The following is a 13,466-nucleotide window of genomic DNA, read 5'->3' on the forward strand; positions in this document are numbered from 1 at the left end:
AAAAAAAGAAGATAGAAAAATAGGAGTTTTCAGGTCCTAAGAGAAGAAAGACAATTCTTGGAAACTTGGTTAATTTAAATAAGACAAATTACCTAGAGCTAGTAGAGTCCTACAGCTAAGAAGTGAGCCTCTGGTTCCTGCACCAGCTGCGTGGTGTTCATGCAGGTCTGTCCCCTCTGGCCGGAGGGAACTCAGTGTCTCCTGGCCCTGTGGCAGCTTGGCAATTGTTCACCAGCAGCTTCTCGGTAGTGGTTCCTTGTTGTCACACCCCACGCATGCACAGCGAGGTGCTCAGCCGACTTCGGGGCAGCCCCGGGTAGATTTCGGACCACTCAGCATGGCCCTCTCCTCTCCAGTGTTCTGGCCACACCAGCTGCCTCTGCCTGTCCGAATGTCCATCTCACCTTCCCCAGCATCTCCACCTCCTGCTGGGCCTGGCTTCTGGAAAGTGCCTCCCAGAGAAAAAGCCAGGGCAACTGTAGGACTCTCCTCCCTATTTGGGATTGCTCTCTCAGGGACCAGTCTCTTGTTGCCTGTTGTCTAAGATCTGGAAACATCCGGTTCCTAGCGTTCGTTCAGTTTTCTAGCTGTTTAGGGCTGGAGAGCAGCTCTGGTAGCAGTGACCCCCCATACGGCCAAGGTCAGAAGCCCTCAAACAAATTTTTGAAGTTACAGCCTTCATATCCTCAAAGAGATTGCTCCTATTCCAGATTAGAAATTCAGTGAGTTCAGGACTGACACATAAGTCTTGTATCTCTTATAAAACTGCTGGAAGTTACGGAGCAAAATCGAGGCATGATTCATTCAACTAAGAATTATCAAATGCCTACTATATGCCCAGTTTTCATTTGGCCCAGGGGATACAGTAGAAAACAAGATATCAAAGTCCCTGCTTCCTGATAAAAATCATTAGTGGCCCAGAGCGTACAATTTAAGGGATAAAGAAAAGTCTCACTAGTCACTAGAGCATCCTCTTCCCATTCCACCTGCCCCGACATCACCTTTCCTTCTATTCACTTTAAACTGCCCGCTGTTAGGATTGATTCTACAAATCTTTCCCCTCTAGCTACTGAGTGCTTTGTACTGTGTTAGATGCTGGGAATGATTCCAGTAAGCCGAGCAAAAAACAACTTCTACCACCAAGTAGCTTAAAACTGTAGCCGAGATGAGGCTTGCATACAAATAATTAATAAATTCAACTCCCTAGGGTCACTTGTCTCCCCAGGAACATTAGTTTGTAAGATGAACAGACACCGGGAGATACAGAGTCTCTGCAATTCTCCTCCAGCAGGTTCCAAGCATAAGGGAAGCACCGAGAGGTCTTCTAGTTCGTGGTTTTGCCTGGAGTCCATCTTGGGAGGGGCAGGAAGAGGGACTGCTTTCTTGACCGCCAGGCCCATAGATTTACCTGCCATTGGACTTCTGATGAAGTTCCTCCATTACCTCAAAACTCAATATGTATCCAGCTGACTTCTTCATTGTGTCCTTAACGTTCCTTCTCTTCGAAAGCAGCAGCACCATTCACCCTGCTGCCCGAAACAGAACTCTGGACTCGCCGTTGACCTCTTCTCTCTCTTCTCTCAGACCTCATCTCCCAGACCCTATCTGTCAGTCGGACCCCTCCTCTTCACCCTCTGGAGTAAGCTTCCTGCTTAAGTGTTCTCACCTGCCTTGTGCTTGGCTATACCCCCATAGAATAGGTGCTTGAGAGATAGTTACCTGGTTTCCGAATGAATGAATGAATGAACGGAGCCTCACTGCTACTACTTTGGTCTAGACCTTAATGTTTTCAGATGAAGTGTTACAATAGTCTAACTAGGTTCAAGGACGGCGAATAAAAAACACTTGAATCGTGGACTACAACTCTGCCAAAAGGATCTTTCCAAAATACCCTCGATTTTTGTTATTCATTATGTTCTACGACGTTGCCACAGACACTGAATTAATGAATGGAGAATCATTACTTCTAAGGGGAGACACGGGATGAGGTTCCTGAGAGCCTCTTCATCAACCCATTACTGCATAACCTGGCTTTATGGGTGTTTCAGTTTAAAGATGCCTTACCTAATACGTATCGCTGGTTCATTGACACGGAGCTCACAGCCACCAGCACCACGACTCCTGCCTGAATGGAGCTTATCTAACACAGTCATTTTCTCCATACAGCACATCCAGCCTTCCCACACTTGAAAGCTCTCACCAGCACTTTAGCACTAAGCTCGGGGGCGTTTTAAACAATGAAATCACAAACAGAGAGCAAAAGAAATGCAAAAAATGTGACGCTAGATAGCCTGCAGAAAGAACACTTGTTTACAGTGTGAGCTGAAACAAGAAGACGGAGCATCACCTTGTTTGACCCCAGCTGAGAACGTGTGCACGGGGAGACTCAAAATTTTCACCTCTTTGTACATACCCACCAGTGACCATGAAAGTGCCACAAATATTGATTTTGAGGTCACAAGTAAATTTTATCGAGTAGGCAAATTCACAAATCCAGAATCTACAAATCCAGAATCTGTGAATAATGAGGATGAGCCTTAACACTAGATCCTGTCACCCCTCCAATCCCCCCCCCCACCTGAGCCTAGAGTGACTTACCATTGCCCTTAGCAAACTGGGCTTCGTTCACTCCCACTTTAATCGGAGGACCAAGCATTTCTATTTCACTTCTGAGCTCATGTGCTTCTCTCCTGTGCTTCTTGAGGGGGAGAAACCATTTATTTGCTCATACTCTAATCACCTAATACAGTGGCTGCTGGCACAGGGTAGGTATTGATAACTAGGATAGATGAAGGATAGCCATTATTTAAAAAGTTGTTTTCAATTTCCTATTAATAAATTTGCCGGCAGCGAGCACATAAATCTATTTTACCAGTTAATTAAACTCTGGTACTAAACTTCCCAGCAGAAGGATGAGAAAAGGACCACACCACTCTTTGCCATTCAGTTTGGTTAACTTGCAGAATTGAATAAAGCCCAGTTTGCTTTCACTCTGCTGCATGGGACACTGATGACTTTGTCTAAGCTCTGTCTGATGCTCTGATTCTATTTACATGCCAATTCCCCTTTGCTCTTTGTGCAGATTCCCGGCCAATGTGTGCTGAGCGCTTTCAGTCTCTGCCACTCTGTCCAGTGAATTTTAACCCCATTATTTGATATTCATTTAAATACTGAGCAATGCCAGTGCGGAAACCCCATGATTTTGGATTTCAGTTAAGCTGTTATCTGCAAAGAAGTGTTCCCACCAAAGGGTTCTTGGAAACGCTGGTCATTATTAAGGGAGCTTTTGAATGGCTTGTTTCAAGTTGAATCTTGTCAACTGAACGGCGTTTATTGTGTGTGACTGTCCCAGTGACCATGATAGTCATTCTCTCAACTCTCATTTATTCAGGATAAAAAAGAAAGCGTGCATACGCAGTCTCTGAGGATAATTCCCAACTATACACAGCCAGTCATCAAGTCCTATGGGTTTGGGTTTTGGTTTCGGTTTTGGGGTTTTTTTGGTTGTTATTACTTTTTAAAATCACATCTCTCTCTTTATATATATATATACATATATATATATACATATATATATATATAATTTTTTAAAGATTATTTATTTATTTGACAGAGAGAGAGAGACAGCAAGAGAGGGAACACAAGCAAGGGGAGTGGGAGAGGGAGAAGCAGGCTTCCCGCCAAGCAGGGAGCCCAATGCGGGGCTGGATCCCAGCACGCTGGGATCACGACCTGAGCTGAAGGCAGATGCTTAATGGCTGAGCCACCCAGGTGCCCCTAAGTCACATCTCTTATACCTTGTCTCCTCTCTATCCTCACAGCCAGACCCTCGGTCTAGGGACCAGCTTTAACTCCTGCATGGACCAAAACATTAGCTTCTTCATTGTCCTTTCCCTGCTTTAGTGTGTCAGCTCCCCCACCAGTCCATTCTGTACCTGTGCCTTGCCAGTACTCAAAACCCGACTTCGCTCTCTCCCTTTCTCCACCGTCTTGGTGTGTGCAGTTGACCCTTTTCCCTGGGGCTGCTCACAAGACTTTCAGGATCATGAGATTTATGGCAAGAAACAAAAGCAGAATTGTCCTGCTCCCCAGTACATTCAAACAAAACAGAATGAGGTCCGACTCCAAGAATCGACCTTGGAGAAGAACCACGCTGGGTCTATAAGGAATCCCACATGAGATATACACATATCTGTGCCATATCAAGGTCAATAGCATCTTATCATGTCAAGCTGAAAACATCACCATCTCCAGACAGTTGGCCATGTTTTCTTAGGAAAATGATTTTCTCTTTGTTTCTATGCTTCTGCGCTGTTAGTTTGGTTCAGTAATAAATATGGGAGACGTTTTGGTGGAAAAGCAGCCCGCAGATTTCTTCATTCCTGCACTAGCAATATCTATGCTTCCTCTCTGCTGAAAAGCAAGTCCAAGAACACTATCCCGGGCTTCACAGCGAAGGATCCCACCTGGTCTCTGCGGGGTCCTTGGCTCCATGACTTGCTCTGTTCAGATCATCGTCCTCACTCTTGCTCACATGCGCACGGGCTATCTCACCGTGTCGCTCATGGTGACCCCTGTCCTAGAAAAACTGTCTCTTTATCTCCTAAAAGGTCCAGAGAAGTTCAACTCCCTTTCCTCGGTCCTTCTCTAGTGACAGTCCCCATTTGTGAACTGGAGCCTATAGCACTCTGGTTTGGTATTTGTATGAATCAATAATGCTTGTTATTGTTTTGAACCTTTTCACATATGTATATCTGAATTGTAAGCCCTTAGTAGTCCAGGGCTTACTTTAGACCAGTGCTGTATAGAAATATAATGTGAGGGGCGCCTGGGTAGTTCAGTTGGTTAAGTGTCCGACTCTTAATGTCAGCTCAGGTCATGATCTCAGGGTTCTGAGACTGAGCCCCATATCAGGCTCCTTGCTGGGCGTGGGGCCTGCTTGAGTCTCTCTCCCAGGGGCACCTGGGTGGCTCAGTCATTAAGCATCTGTCTTTGGCTCAGGGTGTGATCCCAGGGTCCTAGGGTCAAGTCCCACATCGGGCTCCTCCGCTAGGAGCCTGCTTCTTCCTCTCCCACTCCCCCTGCTTGTGCTCCCTCTCTCGCTGGCTCTCTCTCTCTCTGTCAAATAAATAAATAAATTAATTAATTAAATCTTTAAAAAAAAGTCTCCCTCCTTCTCCCTCTGCCCCTCCCTACCCCACTCTTTCTCTCTTTCTCTCTAAAAAAAAAAAAAAAGAAAAGAAAAGAAATATCATGTGAACCACAAAAGCAAGCCTTATATGTAATTACAACTTTTCTGGTAGCCACATAATAAACAGGTGAAATGAATTTTAATGAAATATTTTATTTAACCAAATATATCCAGAATATTGTTTTTTTTAACATGCAATCAACACGAACAATTGTTAAGGAGATACCTTAAATTCTTTATCTCCTACTGTCTTTGGAATCCCAGTGTGTATTTTATACCTACAGCACATCTCAATTTGGCCTAGCCACATTTCAAGCTGTCAGTAGTACTCTGGGGCTAGGGGCTCTCCTACCAGACAGCTCGGTTTTAAGCATTATTAGCCCGTGATATCCCACACGGGTGAGTGATAGTAAAGTGTACACAAAGAATGTGAGTCCACAGATTGTTATCATACTGGAGGAGGGACTCTGGCACAAGTCTCTGTCCTTGACCCTGTTCTGTTTATCACTTTTACTGATGGCATGGATACTGCATGGTTAAGAACAGCCACTCTGCAGGGCTCCTGGGTGGCTCAGTTAAGCGTCCAACTCTTGATTTCCGCTCAGGTTCTGATCTCAGGGTCTTGAGACCGAGCCCCAGATCAGGCTCCACAATGGGTGTGAAGCCTACTTAAGATTCTCTCTTTCCCTCTCTAAAAAAAAAAAAAAAGAACAGCCACTCTGTGATGTGCATATAGTTAGCAATACTGTACTGTATCCTTAAACATTTCAGATGAGCGCTGAGTAATGTACAGAATTGTTGAATCATTATACTGTACACATGAAACTAATAGAACACTGTGTGTTAATTATACTTTTTTAGTAAAGGGTGCATTTCATGTTATGTGGTTTTTTTTAACACAACTTAAAAAAAAGAACACTTGCTCTGAGTCAGAGAGAGCTTAATTTCAAATCTTGGCTCTACCACTAAATACATGTGTGAATGGGAGCAAGTTAATTTTCTTCTCTTAACTTTGGTTTCATCATCCATAAATGGGGATAATTACACCAACCTCAAAGGACTGTTCCAAAGAGTAAATTAGATACTGCTGTGAAATGCTTACCCCAGTACACAGAACATATTGAGCCCCTAAAAATATTAGGTTTTACTACCATTATTATTACCATAAATGGTATATTTATTAATTTGGCAGATGAGATAATTCTGGGAAAGCTAGGTCTTTTAGTTAGATTAAAAAATCAAGATTCAAAAGGCTTTTCCCAGATTCAATAGGTTGAATAGAATAAGATGAAATCTAATATAAATAAGTTGAAGTACTGCATTTAAGTTAAAAAAAACCCAACTACACAAAAAGAAGCTTTCAGATTAACTATAGCTCAGACAACAAGAGTCACGTGAATATTCATTGACTAAGTATAGCTAAGAATAAAATTATGATTTGTTAAAGATATTATTTATTTATTTGAGAGAGAGAAAGAGAGACCAAGAGAGCATAAGCAGGGGGAGCAGCAGGGGAAGGAGAAAGAGAATCTCAAGCAGACTCCACACCCAGTGAGGAGCCTGAGTTGGGGCTCGATCTCAAGACACTGAGATCATGACCTGAGCTGAAACCAAGAGTTGGACGCTTAACCGACTGAGCCACCTGTGTGCCCCAAGCATAAAATTATAATTACACTTTTTATTTTATTAAGTATTTCACCTAAAATGCAAACAGTACAAAAGGGTATAAAGTGAAAGGTTAAAAATCTCACTCTCAGAATCCCCCTTTCCCATTCCTGCTTTGGTACATGTCCTTCCAGAAACATCCCTATGCTGAAATAAATGTATTTATTTATCTTTTTTTTTAAATGCAAGCACTTATGGGGAAAGGCCATTATTCTCTTTGCAACTTATTTGAGAAGGAGTTAAAATTTAAGTTGAGCTGAAGTTCACTATTTTTCAGAAATGTGTCAACTCCAACTTTGATTTTAAACTTCAGAAGAAGTAGGCTAACAGTAAAATGAAGGAAACACTCCAAAGCTATTTAGAACTTGTCCAACACATCTGGAATTTTTCACTCACATATGGACACTACCTTTTAAGAAAAACACAGACAAACTCTCATGTGTCTGGCAGAGAGTGATTGAGAGCGCAAAGTAGTTCAAAACCATATCTTCACAGAGACCCAGCTGCAGGACCTAAGAATGTTATCCCCAAGGAAGAGCTATCTCAGAGGAATGTGCTAGCTGTTAAATGGGAGGAAAAATAGCCATTCAGATGACCTTAGAGAGCAGGGCATAACCAGGGTTCTAATAGTTGGAAGGCATATTTTGACTCAGTAAGGACTTGGTGGAGATACGTGAAATAATGCAGGAACAGAGCTTTTTAAATTAGATGCCACCAGGGAGGAATATTATTTCTAAAAATTAGAAAGGTCTGAAGTTTGAATGTGTAACCAAGTGAGACCTTCCTCCCAATCATTTCAGATTTTAAGGATAGGCTGGTACCCCATTAAGGAGCATAATTGCCATGTTCTTCAAAGCATTTCATTCATTACCTCAGAGTAACTTATTTGTATCTTTGAGCCTGGCTCATTGCCTGGCACAAAGCAGATTAAAGTAGAAGGAAGGAAGGAAGGAAGGAAGGAAGGAAGGAAGGAAGGAAGGAAGGAAGGAAGGAAGGAAGGAAGGGAGGGAGGGAGGGAAACGAATGAGTGATATCAACCCCAGCATCCCAACCAGCTTGTGCATCTAATTTCATAGTCTCCTTTTGCCTTGATTTTCCCCAGTTACTACTCTAATGCTCTACCCCACTTGCCCATCTCCTCTTCCACTAGATTCAGTTACTGCTGAAAACTTATGATACTTCTTCCCCTCTCCCAAGAGGCGTTTTATTGCCTGGTTAAGCCTCCCTGGCTAGGGGCTTCACCTTGCACTCTAGAAAATGGAGCTTGTGGCAGATTCTTCCCAAATGCTAACATTCATTTGCTGCCTGTTCTAGGCTTGTGCACTCTCTTTTGTCTTTTTCTTGAACTTTTTTAGTGAGTCCAAGTGTTTCTAAATCCTGGGTGAGGGTGTTCTCCTTGTGATTGTTTCCACTGCTGTCACTGTGCAGACCCTTCTCCACAGGCCTTTCCACAACCGAATAGTTGCCTGGCTTCTGCCTCAGGCCTCTCCCCCATAAGAAGCTGCCTGGAGGGGGAGGTCCCGGTCCCGCTGTTTCTCAGCTAAGCAAATGGGCAAATCAAAGACCTTCCATGAACCCCTTACTCCTCATTCCTCAGATGGAACTCTGGGCAGTACCTTCCAGAGGCTGTGTGGGTCAAATGAGAAAAATCTACGAGAAAGCGCTTTAAAATGCCCCAGGTGCTGGGTATTTCTGTTTCCTGTCCTCTGCTTTCTGCCACCTAATTGAGGCCTTCATGTCCTCTCAACTCAAAGATGCATGAGCCTCTCAGCTACTCTCCCTGCCTCTGCCTCCAGCCTATAGGAACTGAAAGTAAGTGCCTGAACGATCCCTCTAAAGCTCAGATTATGTTGCTCTAAAGTGCTCAACATAATTAAAATAAGAACTTAAAATAAAAAAAAAAATAAGGTGCTCGATAGCATCCCATCGCCTAAGACATAGAGTTCACACTTCACAGCATGCAGTTTGAAACTCTTCCCAGCCTGATACCCAAGCCACTGTTCAGCTTCTCTGCCCCTTGTCTCCCAAAAGCAACACACCTTCCGACTAACTAGGACTCTCCCTGCCCCTCCGTGGTCTGGCTTTGCTTACTTAAAGTCAAATCCTATTTAAGTGAACACGTTTCTATCGCACCTTTTCTGAACCCCACAAGGAAACTTTCTCTGCTGGGACTGCCGCAGTATTTGGTTTCTGCTTCTGTTACAATGTGATTCCTCCTGACGGATGGTAAGTGATTTGAATTCATGGACTGAACCACATCTGTCTTTATGTTCATCATCGAGCTGAACACTGTGGTTTACGCACAGTAGGTACTCAACGAGTTGATGATATATATTTTTAAAGAATTTTTGTATCACTAGGTGCCTAGCATTGTGTTGGATGCTATAACAACTACAAAAAAAGCCTCGCAGGGCTGTTGGCTGGCTTAGTTGGGAGAGCATGCGATTCTTGATCTTGGAGTTATGAGTTCAAGCCCCACATTGGGCACAGAGCTTACCTAAAACAAAACAAAACAAAACCCACATACCCTTAAAAATAGAACAACCCTATGATCCAACAATTGCACTACTAGGTATTTACCCAAAAATGCTAATTCAAAGGGATACATGTACTCCTGTTTATAGCAGCATTATCTACAAAAGCCAAATTATGGAAACTGCCCAAGTGTCCATCAACTGATGAATGGATAAAGAAGAAGTGGTGTGTGTGTGTGTGTGTGTGTGTGTGTGTAATGGAATATTACTCAGCCATAAAAAGAATGAAATCTTGCCATTTGCAATGATGTGGATGCTAGATAATATTATACTAAGTGAAATAAGCCAGAGAAAGACAAATACCATGTGATTTCACTCATACTTGAAATTTAAGAAACAAAACTAATGATCATAGGGGAAAAAAAGAGAGAGAGGCAAACCAAGAAATGGACCCTTAAGTATAGAGAACAGACTGATGGTCCCCAGAGGGGAGGTGGGTGGGGGGGGAAATAAGTGATGGGCATTAAGGTGATGGGGATTAAGGGGTGCACTTGTGATAAGCACCAGGTAATGTATGGATATGCAGAATCACTATATTGTGCACCTAAAACTAATGGTACACTGTATATTAACCAAGTGGAATTTAAATAAAAACCCCCAAAAAACCAACCTAAAAAACTAAAAACGAAATACCCTCTCCTCCCTCAATAAACTTCCTTAAAAAAACAAACAAACAAACAAACAGTTGTGCCCTTATTCCTAACTATATAAACTTAAGTATTTGCAACAGGGGATCTCCTAATGGAGCAAGCAAGCCTAGCTAAGACAATCTCTTTTTAAATAGGGTGCGGGGAGGCCACAGGGGAGGAGGAATTTATACATATTCTCATCAGAGGACCTGTAAACTTTTTGAACTTTTAAGCCAGCCTCAAGTCCTCAGTCTGGAGTAACCCCTCTGCAGCACACAACTCAGGGCAACCAGATCCTCTCCCTCCTTCACTTGGAAAGGGGCCCATTCAGTTTAACAAACTTCCATCCCTCATTTGCGTATTGACCCCATCAATCCCAGTTAATCTCCTTTCAATCCCTCATTCATGTGGAGGACCTAGATGAAAACTACAGGTGTAATCTTTCACCTTTATAACTCTTGCCTCCATCTCTGTCTTCCTTAGAACACAAGTCGCGTTTCTACCTGAAACTGTGTCTCCCAAATTGCAATTCTAATTGCTCAAGTAAACAGCTGTTTGCTTTCGTTTTCGGTGAATTCTTTCTCAGTTGACATATTGTTGAGATGATATAGCAACAACTTAAAAAACTATATAAAAGAGTCTACAATTTAATACATTTGCCAAAATTTTGGCCAAATACATTGCACAATTGCCCTCAGAGTATTCTAATTTTAGGTTCTGCCACACGTGAGAAACAGGTACTGTGGACAAGAAGAGAAACTTTTCCAGGTGCCTGGGTGGCTCAGTCAGTGAACCGTCTGCCTTTGGCTCAGGTCGTGACTCCTGGGTCCTGGGATTAAGCCCCACATTGGGCTCCCTGCTCAGCCGGGAGTCTGCTTCTCCCTCTCCTTCTGCCTGCCGCTGCCCCTGCTTGTGTTCTCTCTCTCTCTCTCTCTCTCATATAAATAAAATCTTAAGGAAAAGAAAAAACAACTCTGCCTTTCCTGACCTCCAAGAACTTGTGAACAACAAAATAAAAAGATATGAAAAAAAGGTTGATTTAGCCGTAGAGGAGTTGCTGGGCCTCCCTCTGGCTCGAGGTCAGAATACTGGTGTTTCAGAATTGAATTAAAGCAAAAAACACATAGAGTTGGCCCTTAACTACAGAGGTTTGAACTGCGCAGATCCACTTTATGCAGACTTTTCCCCAATAAGTACAGTACAGTAAATGTACTTTCTCTTCCCCCTGATTTTCTTCATCACGTTTTCTGGTCTCTAGCTTTATTGTAAGAATACAGTATAGAATACAGAAACATACAAACATGTTCATCGGCCGTTTATATGATTGGTAAGGACTCCGGTCAACAGTAGGCTAGTAGTAATTCAGTTTTGGAGGAGTCAAAAGTTATACGGGGATTTTTGACTGCGGTGGGTGCCCTTCACCCTATGTTGTTCAAGTCTTAACTGTATTTTCGGGAGTTATTTATTACTGCTTTCCTCTTAAAAGCATGAATCTTAAAACGTATCTTAGATTGGCCTTTGAATTAAGCAGGCACTGACTGACGTTTTCCACGGGTGTTAAAATATTTGGGGAGCTCTTGCATAAAAGCCTTTTGGGTTTATACAAATAAAGTCTTAGCAGCATAGAAAGTCTGTGGTGATTTCTATTCACACCAGGATGTTATGTGTTGATGTAAGGGGGACTATTTCAATATGTTCACCCCACTGAGTATGTGCCAGAATGCACAGCCCGCCTTTAAAACCGTGGGTTGGCATCATTGGACCTGCCCCTCATGTCCTGGCACCAGGGACCTCACGTTGCTATCTTGGCAGGTCCTAACCTTCTTTCCTTCTTATCATCCACAATCCCCTCGAGTATGTGCTTTAAAATGATTTCAGAGCCCTGATGCTTGGAAATGACCTCTCTGCTCCCTGCACCATGGCGTGCCAGTCCTATCATCAGCTAACATCAGTGATTTCTGCTAGGCCCTGCAGGACAGAGAGCAATGTGATGCATGGAATTAAAGGCATTCATGCCAGGATGTGAGCAAAAGATAAACATATTTCCCATCCCCTCCACCCCTTAGTCCCCACACAATTTGTAACTCTCCCAATGACACCCACTATTTAAGTAGGCTAATGAATGAATACCTGAAATCCGGAAATGTGACTAGGTAATTAGTAGAAGGTGAGGCACCCTGATGAGGTGGAAAATTCTGGGCAGTGGGTGGGGTGGAAAGTCTTCCTGAAGCCCTCAAATCACACTGCCTGCCCTGGGGCTTCTTCATGTCAATCTCATGCAGCCGCAAGGGTCCAGCAGAGAACATTTGCCAATGTGAAACGCACTGATTATGGGGCGGGCTCTGTGGGCGGGGGGGTGAATTAAAGGGGGAAAAGACCCCCCAAAATGCAGGCCTCTTTTATGTTGGGTGTCTGAAGCGCTCAGAACACTTTATAATTATGATCCTATTGGGTATTTAGAACAATTAAATCCCTTCGATAATTAAAATCAGTTACCAGTGGGAATTCAGTTATCCACTCTATACCTACTGCATTGGTTTTTAATCTGCGGTGGGGCTGTTGTCCGCTGATCGGTCCTTCCTCCCTTACTTTTCTGTCTCTAATTTGGCTATAACTGTCATTTTTATTCTTCCTAGAACGTGTGCAGCCCGTTTCTCTTCTCCTTTTCTCTCCCTCTCTGAGGTGTGGGTTGTGAGTGCTTATTTTTGCCTCAGAGCTGATGGATAGTGTCCGAGATTTAAGTTTTCTCCACTTTCGTAACATTTCCATTTAGAATTACTCTCTTGTTCAAGGCCAGGCTGAAAGACGGGTTTGTTTGCGTTTCGAAGTTCCAAAAGTGGACCCGGAGCTCTTCTTGGCTGCTGTCGAGTATGGCTGGACATTGTCATTGACTGAGGCCAGGCTGCCCTGGAGGGAATAAGTGACTTGCACAGGTCTGGGTGTCCCAACCCTGCCGGCGGCGAGCTGAATGTAACCAGAGGCTGTCGGGACTCAGCCCTCGCGGAGAGGCGGGGGCCCTGTGGCCAGACCCGGGCCTCCCGCACCTCCGCCGCCTGGGCCCTAGTTTCCAGGGAAGACGAAGACCGCGGGCAGGATAGCCAGCACTGCCCTACCTTCCCTCCGACGTCCCGCCGCCCGGAGCGGGAGCCTTTGTCCCCCACTCCCTCACCAGCCGTCCGTCGGGTTGCATCTGGGAACACTGGGGTTCCCTTCCTAATTACCAGCAGCTTTGGCGGCTGGTGAGGAGCCCACCTCGCCGGCAGTGGGGAAAGCCGGGCCAGGGCTCGGTTCCGGGAGGATTGTGGGCAGGTGAGGGGGGAGTCCCGGGAGGGGCCGGAGGTGAGCAAAGGCGCCAGGATGGGCTCAGGGGTGGAGGTGGGGCGGGGGCACAAGGGAGGGGCTGGAGGTGAGCCTGGGGACCGCGGCGAGCAGGGGTGGGGGCGGGGC

The 13,466-nt window shown here is 44.3% G+C and overlaps 1 protein-coding gene across 1 annotated transcript in view; it reads left to right on the forward strand.

Moving 5' to 3' along the window:
- Positions 1-13,466, forward strand: part of FAM89A (family with sequence similarity 89 member A) — a 45,160-nt gene that overhangs the window by 13,083 nt on the left and 18,611 nt on the right. The window lies entirely within an intron of this gene.

The sequence above is a fragment of the Ailuropoda melanoleuca genome, chromosome 6 (genome assembly GCF_002007445.2).
Source record: "Ailuropoda melanoleuca isolate Jingjing chromosome 6, ASM200744v2, whole genome shotgun sequence".
Taxonomy (NCBI): Eukaryota; Metazoa; Chordata; class Mammalia; order Carnivora; family Ursidae; genus Ailuropoda; species Ailuropoda melanoleuca.